Source organism: Phaenicophaeus curvirostris, chromosome 5 (assembly GCF_032191515.1).
Source record: "Phaenicophaeus curvirostris isolate KB17595 chromosome 5, BPBGC_Pcur_1.0, whole genome shotgun sequence".
Taxonomy (NCBI): Eukaryota; Metazoa; Chordata; class Aves; order Cuculiformes; family Cuculidae; genus Phaenicophaeus; species Phaenicophaeus curvirostris.
In genome coordinates, this window is record NC_091396.1 from 8,421,166 (window position 1) to 8,443,175 (window position 22,010).

General features: G+C 36.1%; 1 protein-coding gene across 1 annotated transcript in view; it reads left to right on the plus strand.

The window, feature by feature from the left end:
- Positions 1–21,608: 21,608 nt before the first annotated feature.
- The window catches only part of DNAJC24 (DnaJ heat shock protein family (Hsp40) member C24), a 38,688-nt gene continuing 38,286 nt past the window's right edge, over positions 21,609–22,010 (plus strand). The window contains exon 1 of the mRNA XM_069857495.1: positions 21,609–21,683. The gene's annotated coding sequence lies outside the window, so the exon portion shown is untranslated. The remainder of the gene's footprint in view (positions 21,684–22,010) is intronic.

A 22,010-nucleotide genomic window follows, 5' to 3' on the forward strand; every position in this document is an offset into this window, starting at 1 on the left:
CAGCAACAACACATAATGATAAAACCATACAGAGACTGGGTGAAAGTTTAAGACTCTGGCCCTGCACCTCAGCCCCAAATTCCATTGGTAGGTTGATAGTTTACAACATGGAATGGAATAGTTTTGGTTGGAAGGGACCTTAAAGTTCCAGTCTCCCTGCCATGGGCAGGGACACCTCCCACCAGACCAGGCTGCCCAAGGCCCCGTCCAACCTGGCCTTGAACACTTCCAAGGAGGGGGCATCTGCAACTTCCCTGGGCAACCTGTGCCAGTGCCTCACCACCCTCATCATGTAGAATTTCTTCCTCAAGTCTAACCTAAATCTTCCCCTCTCCAATTTAAAAAAAAAAAAAATGATAACAAACTGTTATCAAAAAAAAATTCCCTCTGGTGATTTTTCTACTCTGACCAGTTTGCCTTACTTGGTTTTATATATATGGAGAGAAAGACAGACAGACAGACCTAAACATATTATCACTTTGGGCTATCGGTTTATAACTTCTAGATAAGTACTCATGTCTTACTCCATAAAGCCTATTGGTTTCTCCAAGAAGTCAATCATCTGGTCAAAGCATCACAGTGGAAAGCGTCTCTACAAACCAGTAACATCATCAGCCTGAAATATAACACAAAGGTTTCCCATATTTCTTTAACAAACTACCAAGGTTAATGGACAGGTGAGTGAAGCCCAAGGCCAGGGAAGAAGGTTAAAGCCTGACAACATGCATTTGCTGTGGTTATTATGCCATTGATAATAGTCCATATAAGTTGCTGGAAAAACAAATAGTAAGTATAGTCATGTATCTGTATGAAAGCTTAGCTTAACTATTCTGAAGGCTCCTGCAGAAATCACCAGTACTAGTCTCAGTAGTACTTGAGCATAATTGGCTTTGGATTGCAGTCTAAGTCCACGATTGATCAGCCAAATCTCCTTTGGCTTCAACTTAGTGAAGCAAAATCAAGATACGTGGCAGACACAGAAACTGAAAAATTACTGAATAGAAGATGAAGCTTAGAAGAAGCCATGTTTTCCATGACAGCATGACTGATAAAATGCACAAACTTTTTATGAAGGTGTGATAGATAATTGGTTATTTATTGGGCAAGGCTGCTAATGTCACTGGAACTAAATTCAATAGATAGAAAGTAGTATCAGTTCAAAAAACTGGTCACTAATGAAGACAAAATGAAGCATTACGCTGGAGACACCTGAAACTCAATTGCAAAGAGGTGTAGGGGTAAAATAAAAGCCCATAGGAGAAATGCAAGGTATTAAAAAGAAGGAATAAGAACATCTAACATATTTTAAAAATCAATAACTGCTAAACATATGAGTGTCTGCCAACAAACACTGAAGTACATGGTCTCCCATACATTTCTAATGAAAAATTAATTGAATATGAGCATTGACCATCACCACCTATAAATTACATGGAAGAACAACCTACTACAGAACATTAACTCTTTGGCGCAGCTCTGCAACATACTTGTTCCACAATAGTACCCGAAAGATATGTTTTAAATGCTTGAGACTTGATACTTTTTGTTTACTAAACTTCTGTTGGAATGGCACCTTATAACGGCTGTGATGTGTATTTATTATACATATTGAATTAAAATAAACAATGGCTTTCAATTTTAATCCCAGACCACGCAATTTGACAACTTATATTTGAATACTTATTCAGATAATCCAAAACTCAAATTAAATTTTAATATGTCAGAAAGATGAAAAGGTGAATAAATCCAAAAAACCAAGACATCAATATGACTGGGAATTATATTTTACCCAGGTCTTTATAACACTTGAAACAATGAAAGTATATATAATATGATAAAATTCTAACAGACTTAGCAATTTATACAGTACTTGAAACACAGAATGCGACAAAGGTGCTGATGTTGCAAATATTTATGTGTAACTACAAATGTAAAAAGCCTCTGTGATTTCCGTGGGATCGCTTGTATGTATTTGCAGGGTTGGGTCCTTACAGTATATCACTTATCTTCCATTCCTATGCAAGAAGGATTTGCTACTGACATTTGACCTTGTTATCTATGCATTAAGGACTTAAATGCAGCAATCAATACATTTATACTGACAAGTCACACTACTCTGTGCTCTCTTGCCAGTCTTGAGCTGGAGAAAGAAAACATAAAATACATATTCTCTATCCCTATGTCTTCATGCAACACTAAAATCTACCTCGAATATGTTCTAACTTTTAAAAAATGCATACATTGTTCATTTGTACTGTATATAAATACAAATATAAGTGAATAAAGTACTACAGAATGTTACACAGAAAATTTATTAATATTTTTATATCAATTCTGATTTTTGAACACATAGAACTCTATGCTATTAATTGTCATTTTCCAGTTCTATTAAAATTGTAGTCAGTGGTGTATAAAGGCCCATTTTCTGGTATTGGTTGCTTTTCTACTTACAGCAGTGACTTTTTCCTGTTATACTTACCCTTTTAATGGACACACAATATGTTACTCTGTGCCCAAGCTCACCTACTCTTTCTTTTCTCAAAAGACAAGGCACATCTGCCACCTGCTCTAGTCTGTGTCCCAGCAACAACTGTCGAGCAGCAAAAAGATTGATTATCAGTCAAAAACCATTCAACAACACCAGATTTTGGTAGGTTAAGCTTGCTGATCCAGCAAGAGATGGTGTGAAATTTTCAGTAATGTGTGCCAACATTTTGGTGCTAAAAGAACAGCAGTGCATGTCACGATGAAACACAGCCAAAGATATGCAGACAAAGCACAGAAGTTTTTGTTTTGAACTTGGCTTGCAAGAGGGAAATGAGAAAAAGAAAAGAAGACTTGCTTAATGAATTTGAAAATCTATCATAACACTCAAGTCACACACATGGAGAAACTGTGAGAGTACTATTGAAGACTTTGTAACAAATTTTAGCAGCCCCTATATAAAAATGCTGCAATAACAGCATCCTTTCAATTATTCGTACAGTACCAACAGCAATTTTATCTTTCACTTTTGCAAGAATAAATACAAAGATCAGTGCCTTTTATGGAGTATATAGGCCGTTCATTATAGCCATTCCAGGGAATGGATCACCTGTATCATACTCAGAATAATTTTTGTTATAAATAACAGCTTATGATTTATAAAATTAATTATGTGAGACATATGCTTACTAACATAAGCTAGTATGAATATCTCTAAGAATATGTAAATGTGCCTTTAATTACAGGACTTATACAATAAAATCTCTACTAATTAATATCACATTTTTATGTGTTTAGAGTGTGCTATATAGTAGTCATTTTATTAGGCAAATAGCCAGTAATGAGTACTATATAGATAGCTTTTTGAAATCTATTTGTACTTAGTAACAGCAATGTGTAAAAGAATTAGCAAAAGATCATCTGACTATTTTGAAATTCAGAATGAAATAGTTAACACTAAAGTATGTCTCCTAATACTTACCCATATAACAAATGCTGTTTTAAAACTGTGTAGAAAAATAAAAACCAAGGCTTGTTTCTCAAAAAATTACATAAGAACAAAAATCGCCTAAAAGTATAAAGAAACATATACATACAATATATACAAGATATATATATAAAATGTGCACACTAGTTTAAGGATTTGTCTCTTGCTTTTCTTCTTTCCTATGCCTAACTTTTTAAAGACATATCACATGTTTGTACTACAGTATTATACAAACCGGAATATTTCACATAATGTTAAACAATTTATCTTATTTGTATTTCTCATTTGACTTTTGTATTGGAATTTTAGATTCATACCTACACAACTTTTTTTTCTATTACACATTAGCTTGTATAAATTAAACGTTCTTTATCACAAATGCCCATTGAATTAAGAGTTTAATAAAATATCCTATTGCTACCTTGATACTGAACCCTATTTAAGCGAATGTTATTAAATGTTACTACAAATTCACTGCAGAAATTTCACAATGTACTTCATGGTCTTAAAATATGACAGAGATAAATACTCAGGTTCGCATTTAAACTGTAAAGGATTCAGAAAGATTTTTTCTTTCATGTAAAAATAAAACAGAATTACCAGATTGGAAAAGGAATGAGAAGGAAAGGAGAAAAAATTTAAATAATTATCCTACCAAAAAATCTAAAATTAATACAGCATAGTAACGTAGATATTCCATAGAGCTCTATTAAACTTCCAAAAAAAATTAAACAATAACATGAACAAATCCCATCTTAGATTCTGTATTATCTTTGCTAGTGGAATAAGCCTAATTAATTATGTCTGTTTGATGTCACTGAAACTAAACAGTAAATTCAATAATCTCTTTACATTTTCACCATTTAACCTCCTGCAGGCTCCCTAATGTCTATTCAGATCTATATTAAATTAAGTACCAATGCTAATGAAGGGCAATAAACGTGGCTGTCAGTAGATTTTTCTTTCATTAAGCACATTATCCTCTTACTGAGCTGTAAATGAGTAAACATTAGTTTTGTTAAACCATGCAAAAAGACAGGACAAAAATCATTTTTAATTGCACCCTTTGAGTCATTTGCTGGGGGTTCTCAGTTTTGTGTTTGTTTTTTTACCTTTTATTTTTTTGAATGGGTATAAAAAGGTCTCTCCAGTTGAAATACAAACGTCGGCATCATGGGGTATGTCTTTAGGTTCTAGCACTTCAGTGCTCTCTGCCAAGAACACTCATCGTGCAGCCATGTTCAGATTCAGCTTTTCAGAGCACTCCTCCAGCAGCTAAATGAATGCAAGAGGTAAGGAATACTGATTACAAACATATTTATTTTACGATTAGTATTTAGCCAGAAAAAAATAAAATTGGAAATTAAAAACAAATTCTCAACTTATTTATCAAACATAGTAACTGCAGTACAAGTCACTTAGTATTTTAGTGTTTATTATTACAAATTGTACAATAACAAGATGAGAAAAACACATAACCTTAAAAAGATTGGTGTAAAAGTATTGTGCTCTTACCTTTTGATCTCAAATAATATTATATCATGCTGTAACTTATTTCTATTGTCTTTATAAGAATGTTTAACAAGTCACACATTTTAGCAATAGTGTACAAAGGAAGAAAAGTTTCATGTAAGCTTATTTTAAAGAAAAAAAGTATGTATGTTGGTGTTTGAAGCAAAAAATACAAATAAACTGTATTCATGCAAGAAAACTTGTACTAGAAATTACTGGCTCAATTAAGGATACAGAAACTTTAGCAAGGATCTTTCTTGTGCTGTTTTTGTAAGCTATGACTTTGATTACATTTGGCTGCTGTTTAATAACTTTGGATACTTCAAATGCCCTCTGGATATGCCAGAGTTTTGAAACAGAGAGCACAGTTAATTCTGTTGGAAAAAAAAAAAAATCCGGTTTAGGATATTAAATAAACAATCCAAGGTATTTGATTGGGAGTTTTTTCACTTGGTTTTTAGAACCTTTATAACAATTGCGTGTCAATGGCCTTTACATGGTCATTAAAATTCTTTATAGTGTAAGTATTTAGTTTGCAGCACCTAAGTTATAAATATAGAAAATACACAGAAATTGGACTGTTGTAAGTAAAATAGACTTAAACTATCCTGTAAAAAGTTTATTCAGAACTTCCAGAATACAAAAGCAGTTACTTAATTCCATTATGAAGTCCTTCCACACAATATCTTAAGAATTTCATAACAAAATAAACCACCTAATTTTAGAAGTATTTTTCAATATCTATCAGCACAGATAAATGTAGAAAAAAATTTGTCGATTCTGAGACAAATTGCAATTAGAGAGTGCTTTCAGTGCATACTATGTAGATTATTGCTTCCAGTTTAAAAACTAAGAACCAATGACTGTCTTTTCTCAGGCAAAATTTCAATCAAATTGACAGCAATTATGCCTGTACAGTGACTGCAGAGTGGTGCTTATTGTTAATTGTTTCTGTTTCCCAGATAGCAAAACATATTCGATGCAGCTGCCAGAATAAAATTAAATAAACTAATCTCAATTAAAAAAAATCATAATACTATTCTGAAATGCTCATACCATAAACAACTTTTGAATAATAACCGCGGTAAAACTATATTTAAAAATAAAAGAAAAAATATATGGGAAAACAGATTTATAGCAAAATGTCATACTTCAGCAAGAACATTTGTGACATACGGTCTCCATCCTAGTCTGCAACAAGAGGTTCCCATGCACAACTCAAAACTGGTTTGAGGCCTAAGATTTTCATTTCTCTCCCATGAAAATGCTTGGAAATTTTTCAATTAGCGCTGATACTTCACTTAAACCATAATTTCTTTTACAGTTTCCATATTTCTTGAATGACAAAATGACCACATGAGGAATCCCAGCTTTTTTGCCCTCTTTTTACCATTTCTAAAGCAAGTCGTGCTATTAAATCAGCATAGCCACTTCAGTTTTAAGTAACAAACCATGTTAATAAGAAACCTAGAATGTGCCCCCCTTAAAAAGTAACTAAGTATTTCCTTTAGTTTTAGAGTTTAAGATTTCCATACACCAGGATACAAGTATATTAAAAAATATTTATAGTATAAAATTAGCAATTACAAATACTGTAATAGTCTTGAACAAGGCACTTTCAGTAGACATTAACAAAAAAGAAATTTAGAGCCACTTGTATCTTATCTAAGGTCACGTCTGCACACAAATAACAGGATACTATGACAACTATAAGCATCTAGGTTTGTCTCAGTTTACAACAATTTACCTAATCAAAACAGAAGACACTGACAACAAAAAGCTTTTGGTGAGGCGATCTAAATTAAATACACTAAAATACAATTTTGTTTACGAGCTGTTTACTTTAATCACCTTTATGGTACACTGCAAAATCCAATTGCTGTCTTGGACTTTCCATACAGAATTAATTTTAGATTAATTACGGAGAATTGCATTCTTTATAGAGGGTCATCTTGATGTATATTACCTATCTATTAAGCCTAGTAGAAATTGCAAAGCAATCTAGGATGCCTGCTTTATTGACATTTTATTTGTCTTTCAGAAATGTTTGATGAAACCAATATGGTTTCAAAAAGGATATCCTCTCAGAAATCGGTAGGTGAAGAAATCTTAAGAAAAATTATCAAAGTCTGTTTTAGAATATCAACTGAATCATCATTAAAAGGTGAATGAACTGCAGCAGTCATGATTGAAAGCAACAGAGACAAGCTTTGATTACCTTAGTCGACCTGTGAGAACATGTTCAGCTCTGTTTCTCTTGGATGGTGATATAAGACAGAGATTGTCTGTACTGCTTGATTTGTAGCTGTCTGTATGTCTGACACTCCATCACAGCTCTGAACTGATTTTGTTTGATGTGTAGAACAACCTTGAAGTCTTGACCTTCTTGATACCATTGCTGATTGCAGGGGAGTGTTATGGGCAAATAGAAGAAGTCTAGAGATTTGCTTCCCTTAAATATTTTTCATAGCCATTTTTGCATTGGGAGAGAGACATTTTCTGAAACATAAACATGATAAATATAGTTAAAATTTTATCTTTTTACTCTGGTCTTTCAACTACTTAAAATTAGTAATTATTGACTGTAAAGAGGTCAGAAAAACCTACAAAAACTTAAAGCTGGAAAACACCTTATGAAACTGCGTTAATAGTTTAACCTTGATTCTTATTTCTGCAAACTATGAAATTATTTCAGAATTCTGCTCAATCAATCTTTGCACAAGCTAGGATCAGAAAAGGAATCGTATAAAGTGCTGTAGCTCAGCATTATGGTGAAATACCTTAGGTATTTCATCTATACTATACCACACTAGCGCTGAGTCTGTGCTAGACTTCCATTAACAAAATGAATATTTAATTATATCATACAGCTACAAAAAAAAAGTTTAATTTATGCTAAAACACATTAAGAATAATGAGAACAAAAGCCTCCAACATTCAATGTGAGGCTACTGTTAATGGTACAAACTTACTTTATACTGTAGGGGAAAAGTCTAGATGGAATATTCACCCAGACAAAGATCACACAATCTAATTTTATCCAGTCTTTAGAAGATACAAATCACCACGTGTATAAATGTGCCAACAGTACTATCAAAGAAAGGAATTGGATGAGATCGAGCTCTCTTTCATATGCAAAGAATTCTTAAGTGTCACAATATTCCCATAATAAATTTAAAAAATGATGTCACAACAAATTTGAACTTCAAAATCTGTCCCAAGGGATTGCAGTATGCTTACCCAGACAATCTTTAAACTAACATACTATCACAGGAATACTAAATATTGGAGTTCAATCAAAGAAAATACTTTTTTAGAGTTATCAGTCTGAACACATTATTCTGAGTTTTTAATATTGACTAGTCACAGCCAGAGGGCATTATTTTTTGTAAATACTATTTTTGCTAAAAGATGGGTTTGTTACCCACTTCAAGAGGAGAAAATAACTACAAAATCAGAAACAAATTGTTTACACAATAAAAACTGTCATTATTCTGTAGATAACTTCCTTCTATAGCAGAAAACATCATCACTTACTGCTCATGAACTATTCTGATGGAATATTAACAATACTGTTAGTATTAACTAGGAATTACCTTGTTTACACGACAAGTAAACCATCATGGATGTGGTCTGGTGCAGCAAAGGGCTACAACTATTCAACAATATATAGTACCAATGAAACCCTCTAGCAATAAATTACACTATACAAGGAAAATACCTACAGGACTGCTACTGTTATTGTTCCCCAGTTCTTATCCAGCTTTTTCTTAAAATTTCCTATCATCATAACAATTATTTATATGTACACTGTATGTAAACCTTAGGGTACTTGTGCATAGACTACAATTCCTTAACCGAGGTGGTTTAAAACAGAAAATGCAAGCACACAGTTATCATGAGTAATCTTAACTCTTGTACTGCTGACCTGTTTTATACTTTGAGAAAAATCAAATTGAGACTTAACCCTGGTGGCCATCCTTCTGGAGATTTAAAACCATGAAATCAAAGTTTTAATATGTGGAAACCTGACAAAAGAGTCAATTTGAAATGGCATGCACTGGTCAGGAAAAGTAGCTTGGTACTTCATAATAAAGTAAAAATTTCTTGATAGTCAATGGTAATTTTCGCTAGCTGCTAGCACAAGGATGTCGTGATCCTGTTTTTATGGCACAAGATGCCCAGATAGAGACACAGAGATAAAAGATTCTGAAACCAGAAGTTTAAAAGTGAAAAGAAATTTAAAAAAACTAAAAACCCAAAGAGCCCTAACTACTTTTTTTCCTATTTAAAAGCAATTAAACTGCTGTTTATTCATGGCCAAAGCACTGAAATGTTTTCATAATTATAAGAGAAGGAACTTTTACTTTCAGCTAGCTCTACATGCTGAAATTGTTTAGCTACATAGATAAAAATTTTTATTCTATTCTGCTAGTGCAATTTTCTAATTATTTATTATTGTTTAACTAAAGCTGTCTCTCCATATTTCTTTAAATAGAAAACAACAGTATACTAAAGAAAAGTAAAAAGTACATACAGTTTTCTCAGACATAAATCTGCACATGGATAATATTTTGTTCTATAAGTGAAAAATATAGTTACTTTAACAGACGTTGGTTCAGTAACACATATACAGGTCAAAGTTATCACACAGTTTTAGATATGAATTCAACAACAGGATAATGACAGTTGCCAAGGATTTGTACTTGCTGTCGCTTACTACTACCGTTGCCTGTCAAACTGTCTGTTTTTCTTATACAGAAGCCTTGGAATTTTTTACGGATAGCAATTACTTACAATATACAATGAAGTACATCAGATATAACAACCACTCTTTAGCCCTTCATTTTTTGGGCGACTCTTTGTTATGTCTAGTAATCCATTTTCACCTAAATTATTTATTTATATTGCACAATTGACAAGCATTTATTCTTTTTTTTTCAGTAGTTCAAAAAAATACAATTATTTATTTTAATATTCTTGTATTTAAATTTACATATTTAAATTCACCTTATTATTTTTATTTTTGCGTTTGCATTTCATGTTGGATTTCTCAAGAAAAGCATTATCTGCATGGCAAAAGCATTTTATTTATGACGGTACTATCAGATCTTAACCAAAATGGAGGGGTTAAGCAAATCTTACATCTATTCATTATTTGTTTGCATTGTTGAAGAATTTTTCTCCAGTCATCCAAGATGTTTCATATTTGCAATTATTGCATTATCATTACTGTTGCACTACATGCATATACGCTCCAGATAGCCATATTAATATATCTTTATATTGACAGATGAGAATGAGATATTTCATGCATTATGGTCCTGAAACATTTTTGGGTACATCATCATAAAGGTTGTGAAAATTCTAAATTTAATTTTACTATACAAGATACCCACAGTATATATTGTTTACATGATAAAAACCAAAAGCCTAATAGTTCAGGAAATGTAATATGTTTGGAAAACTGCCTTCATAATAACTCACCCAACAAAGGCAGCTAATGCGTATTGCTTTAGGAAGGACCTTCCTCAATAAACAATGCTGCAAATCTCACATCTGCCAAGTAAATTAAACTGTTGTCAATTCATACAGCAGTTGGAAGGAAAAAGTGATGATTGTTTTCTTTTTATTAGGAAAACCAAATCTTCTCCTCTTCTCTAAATACGTTTCCAATTACAGGCTATCACAAAACTACAATCCATTCTAAATGAGTACACCCTAAGTAATAACGTAATAAGCATAGGCTGTGTGTGAAACTCATGTCCCACTGAAGTAGTTGGGAATTTTGCCAAAGACTTGAATGAAAATTTTATCCTAGATCTCTGACTCGATGAATAGAAGCTGCTTCGCCTTTCTCTGTTACTTCCCCACTGAAACCCTGGCATCCCACAGACCCCCGGCCATGAAAGATTTTTCTCCGGTACCCTAAAGAGAAGAAAAGAAACTATACTGCTCAGTTAGGCAACTGGTGCCTAATGCAGAAGGGAAAAACAGTCTTTTTTTTTTTTTTTGATATCACAGTAATCTGACAGCACTTAATATCTTGTCTTACTTAGCCAAGAAACTATGCAGTACCCAATACGCCTCTTCTGTCTCACCCCACATGCCACAGAAATGGATTTTCTTTCAGTGCTTGGAACAGACAAACTAACTCAATGTCTGAGGAATGAAGCTGCCACACTATGGGAAAGAAATCAGTGCAAAAAATGAGCTCATGCACTTCCTTGACTAAAATAAGTGCTCATGAAGAAACTGTTGATTAAGTGATCATAGCAATTTTACTGGCTAGGTAAGTAACATTGTAACCAAAAAGCTGTAAAAGTTTGGAACTTAGGTGTCACTTATTCTTGCACAGAAGAAGTGAAGTGGCTACCATCTGCTCCCATGCTTCTTTGTGAAGTGGAGAAAAAAGGGTAGCAGCACCTTGGGATCTCAAATGACTGCAAAGGTCCTGACTGCATCCCCCTCCTGAGGATTTGGCCACTGGGCTCAGGGCCAGCTTAGAGATGGTGCAGCTGAGGGCTGCCCCTCCTTCCCTCTGGTGACCGTGGGGAGCTGCCAGACAGCTCTGCAGGGCGGCCCAGCCAAGGCTGGCCCCTGCTGTGGGAGCTGCCACTAAGCTGGAGCTCTAGTGCTCAGTCTTGCCTGAGGGCAGTCTCCCCCGACTTGGCAGCCGTGCCCCTTTCTGTGGGGCTTGATGATCTGTTCTTGCACCCTGACCCATAGGATGACTTTCCAGCTTGCCCTGGTGACCACTGCCTTGCTTTTCTGGCCTGACCTCAGCCCTGTTGCATCATCCCAAACTTGCCTGACGATGTGGGCTCTGGCTGTCCCGACCAAGATTCTGGCTGGGTCCAGCCTGGCAAAGCCCCTGCTGTGGGATCCAGCCCCCCACTCCCCAGTCTGCAGGGAGCACCTGATCCTCACTGCACTCTGGCAAGGGCTTTCAAGACATGAGATCTCTTCCCCTTGATAAATATATGAAGTATCTTGTCATTTCTAATCATTCTTATACTTTCTTTGGTACAAAGATATTGTCAACCTTTCTGACTGACATCAATTATTAACACCATGACTTGGTGTTCCAGTTTGCTGTCTGACTGAAGAAGAAGAACTGGTATCTAAAGAGCCGAAGAAATGTGAGAAGACAAAGAAAATCATTTCACAGATTTCAGGACCACTAAGTCAGCTGCAGATGGATCCAGAATGGAGGACTCAAACAATGAAAGAACTAGAATTTTAAATAAAGACAAAAGGTGAAAATCAACCTCTCCTTAGGGGGTTGAGGTATTTGTCCCCTTACTTGAGTGAAACTGAGAGTATACTATACAAGGAAAAATATTTTCAATGTTTTACTTCATCTTTAGTCTGAGGCCAATGCTAACAAAATATTTACCCAATTATTTTTACAATTTAACACAGAGCAACAAATTAAACATCTTACTTTGACAAATGACATGAGTGAAAAGTTGCCATGGCTTTACTCACACATTTTTTGCTAATGCAGGCTGTGCATCCATGTGGCATGAAAACATTTGCAAAGTTAAGAGCTCATCATATTTTTGTGATGATGCACATGCCATATGGCATTTTTCCTGAACACTTATTAGACTTCTGTTGCTTGCCATTTCCCATTTAGAAATACAAAAGATTGCCACTAAAATGAAAGCACAAGCTTTTTGTTAATAGTCAAGACTGATGATTAAATAGTCATTAGAAAATTGAACCAATCTTGTATCATTCTTTTTCTCTACAGCTTGTGAGAATAATGGTGGGGTTTAGATGGAATTTCATTTGGCTACTTGAATACTTTGCATATTGCTCCTTGATGGAGTAGCAAAATTTGGAATTGAAAGGGAAATTTAGAGGCTATAAATAGTGAGTGAAAATACATTCTCTGTGGACTTATATAACTCTGATTATTTGTAGAACAATAAAATCAGAAACACCAGAAATAAAGTTTTGCAAATTTTCAGTAAAACCACCTCTTTTTGTCTTCCATGCTGTCCCTATCTCCTCTACCCTTATTCGAATGGAACAACTGTTGTGTTTCAGAAGTTATTTCTACAAAGACGTTACCAAGAAATCAAGAGCTCTGTAATTATTCTAATCCTTTTGAAAGTTTGTGTTGTTGTTGGTTTTTTTTTTTTTTCAATTTAGGGAAAAGATAGACCTTGAAATAAAATGACCTGAATCCAGGTCAGAATTTACATAAACCTAAAAACATCACTGGCTTTTAGACACGTATACAAATTCATATTTTACCTATCATTGATTGAGACAGACCAGTAGTCAGAGTTGAGAAACCCTTATATTATACTTTTTTATGTATGAGAACTGCCATTGGATGTGCAAGTTACCTCTGAAAAGGAATCTTTCACTTTCAGTGCTACTGCAAAAGCCATGATAACTAAAAACTTATATAAAGTAAGCTCTTCAAGTGATAGCTTGTTTTAATATTGTATAAAGATCAAAAGCTAAATATATGTTTTATTTTAGTGAGAGGAAACAATGTACAGCAGTAACTGTGCTATTTTTCAGAGACAAAAGTTTAGGGGTTGATAACTGTAACAGCATAGCAGTCACAGTTACCAGCATAACTTACAGTAGCAGTAAACACTAAAGCAAATCTGAAGCTGGCATTTACAGTTTGAGCCAGTTCCTTCAAATACTTAGACAGCTGTTTAATATAAAGCACGTTAACATGTCCATTACTTCAGTGCAAATAGAAATATATATATGCTTCTTTGCAGGACTGAATCCCCATTGTGCATTTCTAAAATGAATGTTTGCATTTGAAGTACATATTACTATTATTATTTTTACGGTCCACAAAATGCAGACATACCTCCATGTTGTAAAAATCACCATGACAAACTTTAAATGTTCCTTTCATTGAAAACACCTACAAAACCCTTTAATCGTACAAACTGACCCGTTGACTAGTTATGCAAAATAAGTCGCAGTCGTATTGCTCTCTTGGATTTCATGAATTACTCTTTCTTCTAGATCTTTTGTTAAATACATTTATGGCTTTTGTGATAGGATTTCCATTTGACTGGATTGATCTTCTGTGATTGAAATTGTTCCTTTTTTATATATCTCAACCTTTAAACAATCATCACTGATATGCATTACCTCAAAACAGCTTTACCACGTTTACTTTTATAAATTTTAATCAATCTAGCCGAGCATGCAATTTGATGATAAAGTAATATGATCTTATGGCTAGGTGACATCAAAATGGGCAGACTTGCTCCCCTCTTCCACCTCTTCCCCTTGTCCTGGACAAGTTCTCCAGCCACTTTCTCTGTGTGGCACTGATGCAGGACAAATCTGTTCACTGGAGCAAAAGCAGCAAAAAATTATATTTTTTTTGTCAGAATTAGATTTTTGCTCATTTATTTCCATGAATTATTTCACTGTGTGGTCACAGTGCTGATCCAAGGGCAGGAAGAGGACAACCAAAGTAGGTGAAAAAGGAATGGCATAAGAATTTTACCACTTTCACTGACAACCAGTCATTTGGTCAGCAGAGCTATATATTTAAACTACACTTTTCAGTTCAAACTGAAGCAACATCAGGAGTTTTGCTTAAGCAAAGACTGAAAAAAATATATGTCATATAGGAATATATAATGAAATGGTATTTGAAGTACAGCAACTATATTCTTTCCTGTAACGATAAAAAGGCATTTTACTACTTGGAAAGGACTTAAGTCTTTAGAAGAATCCACATAATGGAAAAATGTTAATCAAAAATATGACAAATTACAAAGTGTATCTCTAAAGAAAATAAGCAAAAAGCTAACTAGTTCAGTGCTCATCTTCAACAAACACTTGGAAACACATCCAACTATCTTAGAAAAAGCCAATTAAAATAAAATTAATAAACTAAATACCAGAGCTAAATATTTCAATTTATAATTACCTTTTTTCCAAGAAGCTGGTTTTAACATAAACTGTGAAATAGTGTCAATCTGTCATGTTTGCAAGCTTTATAGACACCACAGTTGTTGCTGTATTCCCTTTGTGTATATTGCAGTTTGCATTAGCAAGTAACCAACGTGACATTAAACATGCCTGTTTCAAACATCTGAATATATGGTTTAAGTATATCAGAATAAAGATCAAGTTATATCAACAAAGGAGTCTCATTCACTTCTTCCATTGTTTGAATTTTAAAAAGGAGAAATATGACATAACATGTGGCTTTATACACATGGTTAGCAGTATGTGACTACACAGAACATATGTACAAGAGGGATAGGAAGAAAAGGGGTCCTTTTGTTTGAAAAATCCACATGCAATCCAGGCATAACTGCGATTTCAATACTGAGAGAGCTGGATGGGTATGAAAACTGTTGTGTTCTCTGACAGCTATGAAAAAAGGAAAGCCGTAAAATGGCATTTTTTCCTTTCAGAGTTGCAGAGGAATACTGAGAACAATGTGTATCACACAGAATGATTCCTTTCTTAGAATCTCATAGAGCATGATGCAAGTCTTTATTAATTAATTCTACAGAGCCTACATGACAGAACTGGGATTGAAATGACAACATATGAAAACATTTTCTACATAACGTACTGGCATACAACTGGGAAAAAGGGAAGTTGGTTTTTATGTATGTGTAATTTAAACTTGAACAAAGTTGGTCCTTGATTTCAGGCAGCATAAATAAGATTCAAAAAAATGACCAGGAGGCCTCAGCATAAGGACATCATGGTACTGCCCTAGTCATGCTACCTTTCTCGTTTGCAGGTAATCAGATGGGAATGAGGCCTTTCATAGCATGACAGCATGAAAATGTGGATGAACAAAGTGTAACGAAATACTGTTTATTGAAAAATAAGGCCTTTAATTTCAAATTAGACTGTGGTAGTAACTACATACTGTTGGCCTAGGGAATAAGTGAATATATATGAGATAAAATCACATTTTGGAAGATTTAAGACCTGAAGGACTTCTCTACACTAGTGCCGTTTCTTGTTATGTTTTCATTCCACCACTGGCCACAATCAGAACTAGAAGGCTAAGTATGTGTTTAACCTTGTTTAGCTGTTCCTAAGTTCTGGGGCTCACAGACCAAATCAAATTAATACAGTAGCTTTTTGTAAGGTTTTCCACCATGAGGAAACACTCCACTTCCCATTCTTTCTTACTAACACAACAACTTTGGAAGGTAAAATATGACATTAATAATGTGATTTTTCAAATACAGTTTGTTTAAAATAATGTTTAAAATTGCAAAGTGAGGCACTGAAAGCCAAGATAAAAATACAAATTTGCACATGCAGCTTTTATTTGACTTTAAGTACATGGATTCTCATAGATTTAGTGAGATAATTTGCTTTTATGATTCCTCCAATTCACTAAGTTCACTGAGCCTGAGATGTTCAGGGAAATGCAGGAAAAGAGAGAATTGTCTCATGGCTAAGGTCTGCTGCTCCAGATAAATTGGACATCATTCTTGTCTTTGTCTTAAAATTCTAAAGTGATATTCAATAAGTTACATCAACCAGCATTTCCCATATAAAACACAAACGCTATCCACATTTTCCAGATACCCGATTTGGAGCATCTGTGCTTTTCTTTTATAGCTTTTCCACTAACTGTAAATGAAGTCTGCTGTGAACATACATTATAAAGATAAGTACTGTAAAATACAGGAGTTTTGTTGTCCAAAAAGGAATACCAAAATTCATTGTTACTTTGACACTTCAATATTTGTGCCTCCTTCTCCATATCTGAAAAGGAACTGACGATACCCTTTGAACTTTCAAGACAAACCAGTGATACAAGACTGTCATGAATACTCATTTATTAAAGTGTGGATCTAAGTAAGATTCTGTAATGTCTGTTTATAATGAATGTTTATTATTTATGACAGCAAGTTCAGAACACAAATTGATTAAAGGTCCATACTTTAAACAAACAAGTAATATGAACATTCCTCTTTTTCGGTCAAGTGAGGGGTCATCTAAGAATAAACACAGAATGCAAATCAGCAACACATTACAATACATATATACCACGTGGGTGCAAAAAAGATGAGACTAGCTGGTTCTTGGTTCAGCCCAGTGCACAGATTTTAATATTATTTTAAAGCTCAAACATTAAGTAAATATTTACAGAAAAAGGTTGGAGAGGCATTGATAAAACAGTGCAAATGTGGCAGGCTACAAAAGAGAGATAATTTGTCACAGGGCACAAGAGTAAATGACATGCTGATCAGTGTTAGCAAAGGGAGGAAAGGTATGAGTATCTTTGTCTTTCCCTCAGTTAATCTATGCCTTGTTTAGTCTGATTGACGCTGCACTCTAAAGACAAAAATTAAGTCATGAAATCTTTCAAATTATCATATTTGACTAAATTTTCATCCATGGATTTTACTCCACCTGCAGCACACTAGTCAAGGTAATAATTTATGATAATTATATGAAAATATACAATTAATATTCATCACCTCTCATTTCTCATCACTTTAGTTGATCAGTAATGCAGAGTAAAAATGCTGTCAGACTTCTAATTGCTTTGTAATGGGCCTGAAATAGGGAAATCGTTAAAGACAAACAATCTGTCACTTGTCTGTTACCTTAACTATCTATCACTTAAAAAATACCTCATTAAATACATTGCTAATGAACGACAAAAGACTGTACTCAATGCACCCAGATGCACCTTTTTAAACAATATTGTAAATTGCTTAAATAATTCCCAAGACATTTTCAATCATTTTGGTGGAAATTTAATGGAAAACATATATTTTCAGTGCATGTTACATCTCATTTGTTCACATCATTATGACATTTAGTCTATCATATCCACATCTCCTAGGAGATAAAACTTAGTTTTTTCTTTTTACTGATGACAAATTTGACCCCATTAAAACAAAATCTGGAAGAGATTAACATTCAGATCTCTGACACCCTTCTTTTAAAAAAATAATAACAAAAAAAAAGCTGAAACATTAATCAGTTTTAAATAATTTTATCTCTTCTACAAATTTTTCGTATTTACATTAAGAGGGAAGTCCAACATTGTTCAAAGTTCAACAAATTATTGTATCTTTCACAGGCAAAACAGTTGTTCTCAAGAGACAGCATTCAGAATTTTCACTTACATCATTCTTTTGAGTTATCTGTCTACTACAGTTGACAGAAAACTTCATTTGGAAAACTCTTCTCACAGTACTGACTTAAACAGTCACAATAAAAACAGCATGCCAACAGGAGTATCAATGAGATCCCATAGCGAAATATTGTATTATAAATTGCCACACCAATTAATTGCTCTTAATAATTGCCACATTAGAATGGTGGAAAAATGAAGAAAGTAAACAACAAAAATAATTTAAGACAGAATATCTGTCTGTGTATAACTTAAACATGATCTCTTACCAAAACCAAATAAATATTGAGTCCTTATTAATGTTAGTATTTCTCAGATACTAAAACACTACAGTTTTAGGCAAAAGGTGTAAGAAGAACTGATGGCTGGAAATAGAAGCCAGGCAAATTCCAAGGGGTCACTCCATCATTTACATTCATTTTACATTGCATTAACATGACACCGTAGTCCAGATAATTCCTTAAATAATTCTTTCCCTGTACTTCTGTGACAACACAGCACTACTACGTGACAGTTTTAAATAAAGCATCTACTAAAGTGTTAAATATTCTTACAAAAACATCTAAAAAACCCAACCTAAATCCAAACTGTCTTACATTAAACAAGAGAAGAAACCTTTTGTCATCTTTAGGTGTCCAGCTCCAATGACATTGATACATATATCTAACTACATATTAATTTAAGATAGTTAAGCAACTTGGGGGTCAGACTGGATGATCTTTAAGGTCTCTTCCAACTCAAACCATTCTACGATTCTATGAAATAATGAAGTCTGGTTTCTTACAGATTTGGGCCCTATACACCCCATTCTGGGGCAACAGTCCCAGGTCTTCTCCATGACTTCATTGTCTGTCTCCACACATCCTGGACTTTCATGATAAGTTCCCCACACAAATCTTGAACTAACTTAATTGCGATGCCTCTAGCAATGAAAGATTATCAAACTGGCTTAAGATTGACCAACAGCTTCAAAAGTCATTATGGCCAGACAGTGTATGATTAGCTAAGCCTAACCTGAACATAACATGGTGATTTCTGAAACGGAAGAGAGCAAAATTAAAAGAAACTGAGATACAAGGATTATAATACTAGAGAAGGCCACATAATCCTGCAGAGATTTAATTTCATAGTTTATGCATTTTACAGCCCATGAACACCAACCTGTTATATTAAGCGGTCTGTTTGCTTTTACTTTGGTAGGACTGGTGACCACACACAGAGAAGTGTGTTTCACCTTCAAAATGGTTCCACTGATTTCAGAGATAATTCCTTAACATTTAGTTAATTTTATATTGAACAACTAATTAGAGATAATTATACTATTGGATACAACTGCTCACAGTCTCTCAGCTCTGATTTTGAACCATGTTACGAGCTCGCTTCAGGCAGCAATCCACGAGTTAAAATGGAAAAAAAGCTCTGTATGCAACATGTAAGAATTTGGGGCATAAAGGATAAAAATGGATATTGTAAATGTATCCACTCTGTAAGAGGATATTAACCATCTGTGGTAAAAACAACCAACCTCCAAAACATCAATGCATCTTTTACAATTTTCCTTTTGACTTGCCCCTTTTCAAAGCAATCCCTGTTGACATTCCAGCCTCAATCAAAACAGCTGAGAGGAACACTGTAGGACATTCTAAGTTATATGGGGGCCAAATGAAGACAGTAACTCGTGCAATCATACTGAAGCCTTTGCCTGAGAGGTAACTTATGGTTTCAAAAGGAACTGTGCTAATTAGCTCACACTTGATACGTATCATCTATAATTCAATTAAGTAAAATATATAATTACTCACACTGGCACTCCAGGAGTTAACACTGCATGACAGAGGGTGCTGAATTGTTCCAGAGCTCATACCTGGACTGCCCAAGCCCAAAGACAAGTCTCTTTCTCTTTTTGCAACTATGGACACCCATGTTACAAATCTGACCTCACCTACAGAAGTGCAAAAACAGCCAAAATCCTAACATACTGACTATTTTGTAGAGACATCAATGACCAGGACAGACAAAACTCAGACTGATGCACAGGTCTCAAGCAGTTTTGAGTATTTGATGTTTTTCTTACCTACCTTCCCCTTGCTTCTCTACTGTCCATGTCAAAATTTAAACAAATCCTCTGTTTGTTGTTCACCCCCAAGTTATCCCACACTCTTCCTGAACTGGTGGTTAGCGGGAACAACACGCCAGGAACACCTCTCCCATTTCTTGGGAATGTCTGCAGACCCTGCCTGCTGCTTAACTCAAACAGCTCAAAGGGTATGAAAAATGACCAGAAGTTGTTTTAATTTTAGCATATCACATTAAAACAGTGCCAGAGGTGATACTGAATATGCTGGCCAATAATCTGGGGAGAGGATATATTTCCCACTTACATGCATATGGATGAATTTTCCCAGAAATCTTATGCATATTCTATTACTTTCCAAGAACTAATTATAATGTTGTTAATAACTTCACAACAGACAGAACTCTTGCTGATTTGGAGCTGGCTCCAGCTCTCTGCCTGACCTTGCATTTGAGATAGGGAAAGGCTACAAACAGAGGTGATTGCAGAAGAAGACCCATCCATTCAGCACAGATTGCACTTAATGGCTTCAAGCTCTGCCAGGGAAGGTTTAGACTGGACATTAGGAAAAAATTTTTCACGGAAAGAGTCACTGGGCACTGGAACAGGCTGCCCAGGGACGTGGTTGAGTCACCTTCCCTGGAGTGCTTAAGGGATGGGTGGATGAGGCGCTGAGGGGCATGGTTTAGTGTTTGATAGGAATGGTTGGACTCGATGATCTGGTGGGTCTCTTCCAACCTGGTGATTCTATGATTCTATGAATACAAAACATCATAATCTTCAAAGAATGAACAGTGTCTGGAAAAACACTGCTTGAAACACTGAAAGAGGAACATTCTGCCTAGCTTTCAAAAAAATACAATTACTTAGATGAAACTTCAGCTTAAATAAAAAATATTCCACTTTTTTTATTAGCAACTGTTTCTTGTATCAGAGGAGGGAACGCTGCATGGTGCGACTGGAGTGCACCGCGGACCGCGGCTGCATGGGCTGCTTTAGCCCCAGGGTCGGAGCTCAGCTTTGCCCCCGGGGCCTACAGCGAGAGAAGGAGAAACACCCCGGTGCGCCCCGGAAATCCCCGTGGGGAGCGGGGGCGGCGGGCCCGGATTCCCGCGAGGGAGGGCAAGGCGGGCGCCGCTGTCTTCTCGCAGCCGGAGATGGAACCACTGAGGGGAAAGCGGGGCTGAAAAAGACGCTCCGGCTCTCCCCGGGCCGGGCCCGAGCGCTGGAGGGCGGCGGGGCCCGTTACTTACTGCCTCGCAGCTCCCGAGCGCCGCCGGTTGCTATGGAGACGGCGTCGGGCTCCGGCCGCGGCTGCGCTTCCCGCCGGTGCCGCCGCCACTGCTGCCCGGGCGGAAACAGGCAGGGAGGGCCCGTCCACCAGGCTAAAGGCGCGGAGCGCCCCGCGGAGGGGTTGTTTCTCCGCCGGATTAATTAGGCGAGGGCACCGGTTGCCTCCACACGGCCGGCCGGCCGGCCTGGATGGGCAGGTGGGTGTTGGCGCGCGCGGGAGGGCCTGCGGGAGCGCGCGGTCTCGCGCCCCCACCCCCCCACCCTTCCCCCCGCTCCGCTGGCGCCAAGGGCCGCGGCCCGCGATGAGGCGGCGGCCCCGGGCCGGGCCCTCTCGGGCCGGGCCCCCGAGCTCCTCGCGTTACCGACCCCGCCGCTGCTGTGGCCTCGGGCGGCAGTGGCGATGTTTTCACGTGTTCTTATAAACCCTTGTGGAGTCCTTAGGGGAGGAAGGACGTGGATGGGTTAGTGCGAGTCCAGAGATGATCCCTGGGCTGGAGCACCTCTCCTGTGAGAACAGGCTGGGA